The sequence below is a fragment of the Cydia strobilella genome, chromosome 21 (genome assembly GCF_947568885.1).
Source record: "Cydia strobilella chromosome 21, ilCydStro3.1, whole genome shotgun sequence".
Classification (NCBI taxonomy): Eukaryota; Metazoa; Arthropoda; class Insecta; order Lepidoptera; family Tortricidae; genus Cydia; species Cydia strobilella.
Genome location: NC_086061.1, coordinates 9,145,877 through 9,160,064, shown reverse-complemented (window position 1 = coordinate 9,160,064; position 14,188 = coordinate 9,145,877). Strand labels below are relative to the sequence as shown.

The 14,188-nt window shown below is 36.0% G+C and overlaps 2 protein-coding genes and 1 long non-coding RNA gene across 3 annotated transcripts in view; 2 read left to right on the top strand and 1 right to left on the bottom strand.

Annotated features, from left to right (window-relative positions):
- Positions 1-14,188, top strand: part of LOC134750990 (NADH dehydrogenase [ubiquinone] 1 beta subcomplex subunit 3) — a 519,415-nt gene that overhangs the window by 127,033 nt on the left and 378,194 nt on the right. The gene's annotated exons all lie outside the window — the stretch shown is intronic.
- Positions 1-14,188, bottom strand: part of LOC134751280 (uncharacterized) — a 223,096-nt gene that overhangs the window by 71,815 nt on the left and 137,093 nt on the right. The gene's annotated exons all lie outside the window — the stretch shown is intronic.
- Positions 8,532-8,929, top strand: LOC134751145 (uncharacterized). Its single transcript, XR_010128610.1, has 2 exons — positions 8,532-8,683; positions 8,882-8,929. It is a non-coding gene; the product is annotated as an uncharacterized LOC134751145 (long non-coding RNA).

The window sequence follows — 14,188 nt, the reverse complement described above, 5'->3', positions numbered from 1 at the left end:
TTCAACTTAATTGGTCCAGTAGTTTCTGAGGAAATAGGCTATGATAGACAGACAGACGCACGAGTGATCCGTTTTTTTCCTTTTGAGATACGGTACCCTAACAGGTGTAACAGGGGTAACATGGGGGAAGTAATTATATTACAGGAGAAATATAAATACACCTCTAATTAATAATATTTCCGGGTTTAATTAGCGTTTTAACCACCTGTGCGTGTGAACACAAAAAAGTAGATCCACGCACTTGTAGCTAAAGAAGTGTTTGTTACAAGAAGGTTATAGGTCCACCGCCCACAGTTACAGTGCTACACGCATAACAATCAGTCCTAGGATGGAATTAGGTAAATCTTATTAACGCCTCCCAGTATATTGTTGCGCGAACACTGGTGAGTCGACTTTTTGTCCAGTCAGTCAAACATCATCAAACATCAAACATTAATCAGCAAATAGGCCACAGGGGCACTTTTACATGTCAATTTTTACAAACAATAAAATTAATCCAAAATTACAAAAAACAATTACATAAATATAAATGTCAAATTACACAAGAAAAAAAACTAATAAAAACTATTCAAATAACAGAAGTACTAAAATTGTTTAGAGATGTAAGTCTCTAGGTGTCAGAGGTAAAATGTATATAATAATAAAAAAGATCAGGGATTATATCGCGTATATTGAATTTATAATACATTTTTCATAGTTTTATTTCATGAGTAACTATCGCGGTAACCGAAGACAATATTAATAAAAAAGATCATCAAATTATCCAGAGATGTAAAGGGTCTCCAAGACTTGAATTGTTATATAATTAATAATGTACTGTGACGTCAAATTTTGCATCAACCTATAGGTTATGGGGTGTTGGGTATGGGGTATAGGTTGAGTAGGCTTTCAGTATACTGATATTCAGTTAGATTGAGAAAACAGACATTTGTGGGCTTATGAGAATAACTAAGAATACGTGAATAAGTGACTAAAATACGTGAGTTAAACCGTATAGTTAGCTTAATGAGATGTACGTTTCTTGCACAAGAAAAAAGTTGATCGCTAGTTGCTTTTCGCCGCCGAACAGCTGCTGCCTTAAGGATGACTCACGTTAGACCGGGCCGTGTCCGGGCCGGAGCTTCCGGCGCTTCGTTTTCTATGGAAAGTATCACGTGATCACCTGTCATGTCATAGAAAAGTAAGCGCCGGAAGCTCCCGCCCGGACACGGCCCGGTCTAACGTGAGTCATCCTTAATACTAGATCGCGTGAGAGCACATCTACCCTAGAAAATACGCACTTTTGATATTATGTCAGATATCAAAAGTGCAACCAAAATCGGAATGATTTCAAGTGTCATTGAAATTAAGTTCAGAAAAAAATATGTGATTGCGTAAATTATTTGCTTTTATAACAGTATATGCCACTTTACCCACCGTAACTCCTAAATACAGCTTTCCTTGTTTACCAGTCCACTAACCTTACGTTTTGGTACATTTAGCGGCCGCTGGGCGTTTTCTAAAATAAATATTGAAAACCTGATTCATTCAAATCTGGACATTCTTGGGCTCATTCTACTCAGAATCGACAGCATTCTCCATCCTGCCATTAAAAAAGATGTCCCAAAATGTCCATTCCATTACGTCACGTTTTAGTGTGGACATTTTTTTAACTTGTTTGTATATTGTGCGTGACGCAGTGGATTGTACAATTTTCATACAAATTTTTGGGACATTTTTTTATCATCAGGATTGAATATGCTAGTGATTCTAAGTTGAAAAAACTCAAAAACACCAGGATAGGTATGTAAGAATCAGGTTTTCAATATTTATTTCAAGAAAAGCCCAACTATGCAGCTCAAAATTGGTCACGTTATTTTTTCAGTTTCATTTATAATAGTCATACATTGTCATTTAAACAATTTACTTAATGAGCTATCTTTAAGCGTAAGCGTCATTTTAAAATGACTTGATGAATGACTTACATACATACATACATATAATCACGCCTATTTCCCGGAGGGGTAGGCAGAGACCACGGATTTCCACTTGCTACGATCCTGACATACCTCTTTCGCTTCCTTCACTTTCATAACATTCCTCATACACGCTCGCCGGTTTAGGGTGCTCTTGACCTGGCCTTTCTTCAGGATTTCCCCGATCTGATCAGAGAAAGTCCGCCGAGGTCTGCCCCTTCCAACTCCCGTTTCTACCTCTTCCTGTTTGTAGCTCTTGATGAATGAATGAATAAGAATCTGTGTCTCAGCGAACAACACACTAGCGTTTGGCATTGGAATGGCACAACGTATTATGCAAATCAAAAGGGAACGAACTTACGCGGTAAAGCTTCACAAAATTAAATTACACACGTTTATTGTGTTGCTGTGTAAAAGGGGGTAATGATTTTCGAATTCAAACTTTTAGTTACCTTAACTACATGCCTACTAAATATATATATTATTATAAATATTAAAATATTATAGGACATTTTTACACAAATTGGCTAAGCCCCACAATAAGCTCAAGAAGGTACACAACGATGTGGTAATGTCTAACAACAATTTATTTTTATTTATTTATTCAACTTTACACATAGGTTAACAGTAAAACACAAACACGAAGTGTGCATCCGACAAATATGCACGCAACCGTATTAAATGTATGCAACCGATTGCCATCACGACACAACACAACACGACACGACAGACAAATGTGAATCCGGCTTTATGTGGTATCCATATTAAAATACTGAAACATGAGTTGAGCCTAAAGGGGGCCACTGACTATCAGTCCGCCGGACGATATCGGCCTGTAAGTTAGAACAAAAATTTGACAGTTCCGAACAACTGACAGGCCGATATCGTCCGGCGAACTAATAGTCAGTGGGCCCCTTTAAACCTCACTTTGCTCGGTCTAAAAACTATCCCGTTATTCAAAGGATTCGAAATTAAAGAATATCGCATAGATAGACACACGTCAAAAACAGTTTCAAAAAACTAGGGTGAAAAAAAGAGGTAACAGATCGACCAAAATTGCATACCGTACAGGTAGTTTATGCACAAAATCATGACTCTACTCGCCTGTCATTGGGTCTAAATTCTTTTCGTTGACTTGTTATTTGTCCCAAAAAATTGTGACGGAGTGTAGCTTTTTGTATGAGATAAAATTGATTTTTTAATTTTTCTCATGTAAATAAGTACATAATCCACGGCTAGAAAGACATGCAATAGCACACAATTTTTTTAATTCATTTGATAGTTAGAAGACACAAATACAAGCGTGACAGAGTAGCACACGATTTTTTTAAATTCATTTGATAGTTCGAAGACACAAATACAATCGTGACAGAGTGGTTAGAAACAAGACAACGATAAGAGTTTTGACCATATTACTCTAAGCAGCTGTCTACTTTTACACCTATTTTATTCCCTTCTCCAATTGTTTGGAATATGATTATTGATTAATAAATTTTGTAATAATCAAGATAGCTCAGTTGGTAGAAGGCGGGGCCGGTATGGTAAAAGTCTCGCCAGAGACATTGACTTTTTTCACTTTTTACAAGGTTTTATTTAACTTGCCCTGTTAGTTAGTGTGGGTCACACCTTGGAAGATAAATTTGACCCACTTCCCGATATCCGATTGAGCTAAAATTATATATATATAGCTGTGATGGGCAATGTTTGGCGGTACCTCTGCAACGTTGGTCAAATTTACGGCACCCCTCTAAAAACGCAATATAGCTAAAAGCATTTTAAATGCAAAATGCATTCCACGTAGAGCAAAGGTTAAAACTAGTTACAAAATGTTTTTAAAAATTCCTTTTTTTACTTTATTCCAAAAAGCTTTTACCAAGTCTCTATGAAGACTATGTGGGTACAGTAAAGTAAGAACATTTGCTTTTTTTGGTACATTTTTCATCGTATTTTAACAGATTAAGAGGAAAGTGGACGACGTTTCCCCATTATACTCTACGAAAAATATATTTACATAAACTGATGTATTATTTAAAATAATACCGTATAAAAATATTTAAATTCTATTCTATTTGCCATAGCAATGAACATTCATTTAACTTTTTTTATTTTTTTAATAATTATTATTAAGTACTAGTAATACGGCGGACTTGTTTATTCCTATAATAACTAAGTAATCAAACATTGGAAAAACTAAAGGAGCATAGCTGTAATTAACATACATCAAATTGTGTAAACATATTTTCCATAATATTAAAATCCAGAGAGGAAAATGCGGAATACGTTTGTACAGAGAATTGGTCGTCCACTTTCCTCTTAAGGTAAAGAAATGTACTACATATTTATGCCTGACAGTGACAGTACAGGCAATGTAATAAAACGCGAGACGCAACTAATGGCGGATAACTCATTTTACCCTCTTTTTACCCCCTTTTACTCTTTTACTAGTGATGCGAATTGGGGACACTCCTGTTTTAAATATCTGGGATTTCAAGATAAACGTTTGAAAAAGTTTTTTCCCACACCAGCTCGTGAAAGATAAGTTAAGGTTGCATGTTATCCACATACATACATATAATCACGCCTATTCCCCGGAGGGGCAGAGACCACGGATTTCCACTTGCTACGATCCTGACATACCTCTTTCGCTTCCTTCTTTTTCATAACATTCCTCATACACGCTCGCCGGTTTAGGGTGCTCTTGACCTGGCCATTCTTCAGGATTTCCCCGATCTGATCAGAGAAAGTCCGCCGAGGTCTGCCCCTTCCAACTCCCGTTTCTACCTCTCCCTTATACACTCTCTTTGTTAGCCTCCTTTCACTCATTCTTTCATGTTATCCACTAGTGTGGATAAGTAATATGATGCAAATTTTGAGTTGGTTTGTCATGTTCCCTGGTAGAATCCAGTGATTTGGAATTAATAAATATTTAAAAGCATTCGTTTGGATTTGATTTGTAATATTTTACAGATTATATTTTGCTCACGTAATAAATGTATTGAAAAAAGTTGTGTTTCACTCGTTAGCAATGTTTGTTTAACCTTCGCGCCTTGAAACGCTCAAGATTCCACTTTTCGACTGATTTCGGAGTGTTTAGATTACTTAATTAGCTCCATGCATGAATTTATTTTTATTTTTGGATTCATAATTTATATCGTTGGAACACCGGCAATGATAAAAATACTTTTGTAAACCTTAACATTATTTTATTAAAAAATATTTAAAATGTTGAAAATTTTTGAGCGGTTGAAACGCTCATAATTTTTGGCGCGAATTCGACAGAGCGTGATGACGTCACACGTTGGGCGGCCCAACTGACGTTTGCTACTAATGACACTAATCTGTCGAACGCGTGACGTCACGTGGCGTTTCGAGCGTTTCGCTCACTAGCTTTTCGCGGGCAAATTTTTGTACTTTTTATTTATAATTTTAAGTAATTAAATGGTAATTTAAAAACGGAAATGCATTTGTAACATGATATAACGGTAACAAACATCCGAATAAAACATATTTCGTTCAAATATAAACTTCATGCATGAGGCTAATTGGGTATCTTGGGATAAGTAATTTTAGCACAACAACTTTGGCCCTTTTAAAACAAATAGATAACTAATGTTCTCCTTTGTAAGGCTACATTTTCAACTCCTACTCTTGCGTCTTAAAAAAAACTGAATGTCCTACTCACATCAAAAAAACAAATCGATTGACAATTATATCGAGTTTTGACACTACGGTGGAACACATGCCTCAGACATATACCTGTACGTAGGTATATGTCTGAGGCATGTGACTACGGCACTAAGAGTGGAAGTCACGCACACAAACAAAACCATGTACTAACAGCAAGATTTTGAAATTAGTGTTATTATTTCGTACATAGGTATAGTAAGTTGAACTGCCAACTGCAAGATGTATCAAAAAGTTTCTTCAACATTTTTATTTTAGATTAATATCGTGCGCTTAAGTCACATTCACTCATTCATTCATTCAATACTGTTTTTGCGATTAATACTCTGTGTATAATAAATAATCATTCACCTCAACTCTCCTGCCGTTACCTATACCCACATACATGCAATAGATAATGCAGCAGTACGTAATGATGAGGAACTCGTTATGGATAAAAAAACACGTATTCTGTAAATTAAAGATACAATATTACTTTTACACTGTTTTTAGACGTATAGAGTTTAACATTTAAAACTTTCGCGGTTTAAACACATATTAAATCACATTTAGAAACGGGTCTATCGCGAATTTATTTTGTTACCTTTATTTACCGACGTTTCGACACAGGTTTCACTGGTCGTGGTCGCGGCTAACTGACGTCCCAGCAAACTGGCGTCCCGTTTCTAAATGTGATTTAATATGTATAGAGTTTAATTAATATAAGACAAAGACAGTCGGGCATTTAAAAGTTAACTGCATTTAAAAAGTGCTGTTTTTATTACTAAAACTATTAAGTAAGATAGAACTTAAGAACTTTAGGTTTACTTCTAATTTTAATTTTATAATATTTGATGCTTAATGTCCTTTAGTAGTTTTGATTAATAGACTTAATTAAAGGGGCCCACTGACTATCAGACCGCCGGACGATATCGGCCTGTCAGTTAGAACAAAAATATGACAGTTCCGAACAACTGACAGGCCGATATCGTCCGGCGGACTGATAGTCAGTGGGCCCCTTAAGAGGACGGAGGAGGATGCAATGCTGATATTTATATGTATAATATATCAGCATTGCACCCGTGCGAAGCCGGGGCGGGTCGCTAGTTCGCTATAAAACTCAAATTAATCTGATAGCTAAGTGATATGATTCCAATATGATTCAAATGTCGTTTTTAATTCAGGTTCACGCACGTTCAGGCACGTTCGAATTGGCCTGTTTGTAAACTTAACGGTGGATCATATTGTGTGGTATGTAATAAAGATTTAAGAACTTATTTGGGTTCAAATTAAATAAGATTTTGGCAAAATTTAATTTTTGGTACAAGCTTTTGTCGCTGACTGTACTTTTATTACTACCACAGCCAGCTAATACTCAGCGAGACAATTCTAAAAACTCCAAACATAATTAGGTTGCGTTGTTTTATCTCAGAGTTCATATGGCTACCTCCTGTCTCCATCGTCAGATCTGATCATCAGATAATATTCCATTGTCATCCGACATACTGTATGTATGCAAATTTTCAGCTTCATTGGAAGTCGGGAAGTGAGTCAAATTTAACTTGCAAAATTTTAACCGTCATAGTTAGATACATAGGTACATTGAAAGTTAATAAAAAGCTTGTAAATTAGGGCGCCATCTTTAAACAAGTACCGGATAAAAAGCAGGAGTATTTTATCTAAAGCTCTCGTGGTGAACACGTATCTATAGTTGTATTTCTGCATTATTCTTTAGAATAATCCCGGACAAGAATAAAGAAAAAACCCGAAATCAGCACAACACTACTCTTTGCCCCACTTTGTGCGGCGCACTTTGTCGGCGGGAATAGAATCAGAAGCCATTTGCAGTGTAAAACGTTGTGTGCGATACAAAAGGCAGGCAATTTGGTGATAAATGCTTTCTAGTTTTCATTAGAGATACCATTTAAAACGTTTGGGGCACAGAAAGGAAATATAATAAATATTTATATTTAGCATTCAATTTTTTATTGTTAATATATTTATCCCGCCACTATTAATTACTGTTTGGCCCGAAGTTTAACTGGTAGATACTGCTTCTGACATTAAGTTTGCCTTTTGTACAACGTTTACTGTGCAATAAAGATTAAATAAATAAATAAAGGAAACTAGACGCAGCAAATGCTCGTACAGATGTACATATTGTATAATTGTTTTCCATCGTATTTTCTCGGAAACGTTCGTATTTGTCATAAGTCGGTCATCCTCAGTACTTTTTGTACCGAGACTGGCTGAAATATCAAGACACGTTCGTACGTTTCCGTGAAAATACGATGGAAAATAATGCATTGGATTGGAGTAACTTCGAAAATGAGATAAATACGAAAAACACAAATATGTATACTAAACTAGAAGCAATTTCTATTATAGAATAGAATAGAATAGAATAATATTTATTCAGGCAACACATCATTATTACATTACAAAGATACATTAACAACAACAAGAAAGAAAAAAACAAAGGTGAAAAATACAAAACTAACAGATAAGGATGTGAGGCTGAAATGGTCTCCACTCAGCAATGCAGTTGGCACGACTAAGCGTTGTCAATGGCGCTGGTTTTCTATGGAGCCAGGAGGAGAGGAGGTGTGTCTATTCTGGTAACGTTACATGGTGTAACGCATGTTTACCTGACTTTTGACTTCAGTTGGCTCCGCGTCACTAGTCGTGGAAGCACATGTACAGGGAACAAATTTCCAAATCAACTGCAATTTAGCTTCTCTTATTTATTTATGTAAAAAAACAGGCAACAAGACACATATTACAAATACCTTACACTCTAACATATATATTATGCATTTTATAAACTTAAAAACTAAACACTATTTAGGCGACTAAACGGCGTGGCTCCGTTGAATCGGGTGGTTGCGTCGGTGGTTATGATGATTGATGTATTTATGTTGTGTATATGATAGGGTTGATATTGCCAATTAGTTTTCTGTAATATGTTGATATTTATTTACTATGTGTATAAACTGCGACAGAATTTTGCACGCCAATAAATGGCTGAATGTAAATGGAAACCAGAATTATCACCCTAACATCTTGTAACTATTATTATTATTATTATTTATTCTATATTAAAATCTTACATTACATCAGCCAGAAAAGTGCCGTGAAACCCTATCGGGTTTGTCTCGACACTGCATTCGTGGATACATTTTACATTTAAACATTGTTGTGGTACATAGGAAAAACAAAAATTATATAAAGTTAAAAATGAGATTACCTAATTACAATAAGAGTACGTCTATGTACCTACACTCTTGCAAATAAACATTTATCTTATCATATTATAAGATCTTTTGAAATATCCCGTGTCAACCTTTCATTGTTCTTAACGCATTATTGAGTACGGCAAAAAAGGTCATAGATTTCCCAACTCCGTATGTGGCTTTCGAATTCGATCACGAAGATACTCTTTCTTAAAAATATATCAAAAAACCCCAAAGCACCTTACTTACTTAAGTTGTAAAGGAAAAAAAATCTTCGGGACGTTTACAGTCTGTAGTGTTTATTTCTCTCTGACCTTACGTAATCTGTGGTTACGTATAAACCACACTTGGTAGCCAACCATAATTACTGTTTACAACTGTCATTAACAAGGGTTTATGGGTCTTTTGCTACCTAATTTGGCAAAAGCTGTATACATTAAGCAAAATCAAATATTTTTGAGCTTAAAAAAGTTCAGTTGACTTTAATGAAATTGCCCCATATTGTAATATCATAACGCAGAACTGATTCGACATAACCATGATATTATAATGTGCTCAAAACAGTTTGCACGAAAGCAAATTCATTCTTGAGTGAAATAGATTGGATGGGTACATTTATTTACCATTTCAGCGATTTTTGTTTAAAGAAGCAGAGATACGAGAATATGTAGCATGATTTCTGATTCCGTGGCTCAAGTAAATCACACCTCCTTGCCGGTTGTAAGGGGCGTTAATTAATTGCGTGAGATGTTTTGAAGATTATTTATCGCAAACCCCCGTCTTTCCCACGTGATATTTAGTGGTATTCAGCTAGCCGAAAAAAAATGTTTACGTATTTTCGAGCCACCTGTATTGTATTATATGGACCTGTAGCGTTTTGTATGGAGAGTTTTATGAAAACTGTATTGTATGTTTATGTAACTGTAACTTCCATACATTTAATTTTGCGGAATATTCAGCAAATAGATATAATATGTTCAAATGCAAAAATAGGACATGTAGCGGTGAACTATATTCCTGACCTCAGTCACCATGCGTTTATCACCTGTGAGCTTAACATTAGGAAAAATAAGCCGGTTCCAAGATGGTTAGTGTACAGACCGCTTAAGGATATTGATATGCACAGGTTTAACGCTGACCTTGATTCTATAAACTGGGAACGCTTGGTGTGTGACAACGTCAACGATACTCTTTTCCGTTTCAATATGTCCATTATACAGCTTTTTGAACTTCACGCGCCTTTTAAAAAAATTCTAATAAAAAAACGACTTCATCCTTGGATCACTCCTACAGTCAGGGAGATGATGCGGCTCCGTGATTTAGTGTCCGTGAGTAGCGCACACAAGAGCTCGCCGAACTGGGCTTGACTCACATAAACAATACTATAAGGATTTAAAAAACATAGTTAACACAGCTATTTTTACCGAAAAGTCAGCCTTTTATCAGACATATATTACAAATAATCAAAATAATCCCAAAGTTCTGTGGCAAAATATCAAAAGTAACATCGCCGATTTTAAAAAGCGTAATGATCTGCCTCCTAATTTTAACAATCCAGATCAGATTAACAGTCACTTTATTAATTTACCCACGAGAAGAGGTGTCACCCTAACCAGTTTAATGTATTATGAGTTCCATAGATTTGGTTCCGCGAAGTTCATGTTGAAACCAGTAGATGAAGGCACTGTTTTGAGGATCATCAAATCTTTCTCAAGCAATGCAGTAGGCACTGACAACATCACGTTGGATATGGTTGAACTTACCTTGCCTAGAACTTTACATATCATCACAAGCATCATCAACCAATCCATCTGCACTGGTGTTTTCCCAGATGACTGGAAATCGGCGATAGTCAGGCCTATACCCAAAACTCCTGAACCTACTGACCTAAAGGACCTCAGGCCTATTAGCATCCTGTGTTTCGTGTCGAAAATTCTGGAGAAAGTGGTATGTCGGCAATTAACAGATTTCTTAGAAGCAAATAACATATTACCAAATAAGCAGTCTGGGTTTCGGAAAGCGCGCAGCACAGCCACGGCACTCCTGGACGTAATCGATGACATACTAACAGCGCAGGATAAAGGAGAGGCATCAATCCTTGTCCTCCTGGACTTTTCCAGAGCCTTCGACACTATAAATATTTCGCTATTGTTGTCTAAACTTGCTTACTATGGTTTCGACGTCGGAACCATAAAATGGTTTGATAGCTATCTCTCTGGTCGTTCCCAGAAAGTTGGGCTTCGTAATTATTCTGGACTAACAGATTACTCTTTAAATACATCTATAAATTGCGGAGTCCCTCAGGGATCGATTCTGGGTCCCGTTTTGTTTATTTTGTACGTGGCAGACATTACGAGTTGTATAAAGAACTGTCACTATCACATGTATGCAGATGATCTGCAAATTTATAAAACGTTCCATCCACGGGAGACACAAACTGCTTTGGAGCTGTTGAATCAGGATCTTGATCGTATCGACGTATGGTCTGGACAGTGTGACTTAGTCCTTAACCCCGACAAGTCAAAGTTTCTAGTGCTTGGCACTAAAGGCCAAGTTGACAAAGTAACCAGCTTTGATATTAATGTTATGCTCGGAAGTGATCGCCTCGAGCGAGTCTCTGCAGCCCGGAACCTTGGCCTACACATAGACGAGCGCTTGCGTTTTGAACAACATGTGATCGATGTCGCTAAAAATTGCTACTATAGATTGAAAGTACTATACCAGGTTCGTCAATATCTCAGTGTCGACCTTAGAATAAAATTATGCGACACCTTAATATTATCTAAACTCAACTATGTCGATACTGTGATCAACGGTTGCTTACTGGCTCGTTCAAAGGCACTCCTTCAACGCATCCAGAATGCCTGTGCCCGTTTCTGTTTCCCCATACCTCCACGTACTCATGTCACCCCTTATCTTAACACTGGTAAGATGTTGAAAATGGAAGCACGTCGATCGTTGCATTTTGCGACCTTACTTTTCGGTGTAGTAAATTTTCAACAGCCCCAATACCTTTTTAACAAGTTATCGTACTCCACCCGCCCTATGAGAGATGCTATTCGACTAATCTGTCCGAGACACGGCAGTTCAGCAGCGTTTCGTGGCAGTTTTCGCTACTCTGCTACGAAATGCTGGAACAACATACCCCCTCCAATACGTAACTCTAAAACTTTATTCACTTTTAAACTTAAATTTAAACGATATCTTTTCAGCTTGCAACTGCCGTGTTCCTCGCGCTCCATGCATCTTAGCTAGATTATTCCATAGGTGTCTTACTTATTTGCGTGAGTGATATTGAATATAACGGATATTTTTCTGTTAGTTTAAATCGTCGATCGATGCCTTCTCTAAAAACCTATTTACAACTAACTACCAAGTACTAACTCACAAATATTTATTAGTTATTGTATTTTATAAATTTAATCATTATTTATTTATTCGATTATATATATATATGTTTATTTAATATTTTTTGCTCAATACATGATGGTACAATGGCAGATCTAATGCCTTAAGGCATATATGCTCCACTATATATTAAACTAAATACATGCTTGACTTACACCTCTTTATATATATTTTTACATATTCCCAAACCACTCACTTCCACATCCACTTTCAATTTTTTCCTTGTATATTGTTTCTAATTTGTCCTTATTATTAGTTACTGCCTTTACTGTTCTGAGCTATCTTCTTGCCCTGGGCTCCACGGAAGACCAGCGCTGTAGCATATACCTATATGTTAGAGCATATGCTGAGTGGTGTCCATTTGTAGCCTCTATAGCAGCATCAATATTGTAATTATTGCATGTTAGTATAAGCTACTTGTAATTTTACGTGTTAGTGTATAAGATCTTCTTCTTTTTAAATTTGTATGGTGCTGTATGTAGATTTTTACAATAAACGTTTTCTATTCTATTCTATTCTATTCTATTCTATTCAATGTCAAATTCAAAACAAACAAAATTTTGTTAGGAATATTGAAAACTTTTAAAGTACGTTACACATATCTTAATAGCATAAATAGTTAGCATAATAAAACTATACGTAATTGATACACTTGAACCGGCAGTACATGAAAAGGGTGGTTTTCAAGCTTTAATTTGAAACACTAAATAAAAAATAAAAACCTATTATTTGTATTGAAAACCTTTGCTATATACTATTGAAATTAAAAATTTTGGAAGTTGCAATTGAAGTTAATAAATTACGTACAAAATAATATCTGTAATAAAATGCCAATTTCATAGATAAAGACAAAATATATATTCATTTGTAAATATTCAAATCAATACGGCTATTAGAAGTTGAAAATTCTACTTGCAAGATCTTATTACATTGTTAGTCACAAGTAAAGTCAATACAAATGTGTTAAAAATGTAAGACGAATGTGTAGAAGACCGTCTATAAGGGAAGGCCGTCTACAAGCCTTTTCATCGCTTTTAACTATCACATATCCACTTACAAAAGCTCTTCCTTTCTTACTTTTTTCTGAGCGATATACGATATACAAACACGAGAGTTCTTGCCTTATGACGGTCTTCCCAGCTATAATTTTTATGTCGGTATTCTCCACTTAAACCTTAGCAAGTTTTGTGGTACAAACAGCAACACTCTTAACTGTCCATTTGGTGGACCTGCCTTTTGTAATAAGGTTTACGAACTGTCAGTTAACAGCGTGGGCGATGGTACTGTGTCAAGATTTATGTTCAAATGTGTGTCTTAGAGTAAATCACGTTTCCTAGCAATAACCACAGTTTACAGCTGTCATTCCGTTTACTGCTGACCTTTTGTTAATTAGGCGCCAGTCCAGGCCGTTTAAGGACGTCATTTAGACAGATGACAGAAAGACCAATTCTGATTCAACATTTGGTTAGGCTTTTGATCTTGTTTTGATACCTTGATGATGGTCTTGGTGATTGGTGCGCACTTCGCTCACGACTTTCATTTCATTTCGCACGCACCAATCAGCGTGAATGTTCTTAAAAATAAACATCAAAACCGTTACAAATACGTGAAATGGGAATCGGTGTCAAGGTTATTGACAGGGTTAATAGCAGAAGATTTAATGTACGATAAAATGGGTGTGTTCAATGGTTTGTTGTTGTTTTGTTTTGGTCGTTTTGTAGATTGTTCAGTAAACTAGTATTAACTTTAAGTGCTGGAAACCAACCAAACAAAAATACAAAACAGCAAGTTAAATAAAAGCTTGTAAATAATGAGGAAAACATAAAATAAAATCATTTATTCCTTAAGTATTGATAACACTATCTATTTATGTATAATAATTGTTGTTGTTGGTTTGGCACCGCCTTCAAAAACTAAGGAATTACGCTG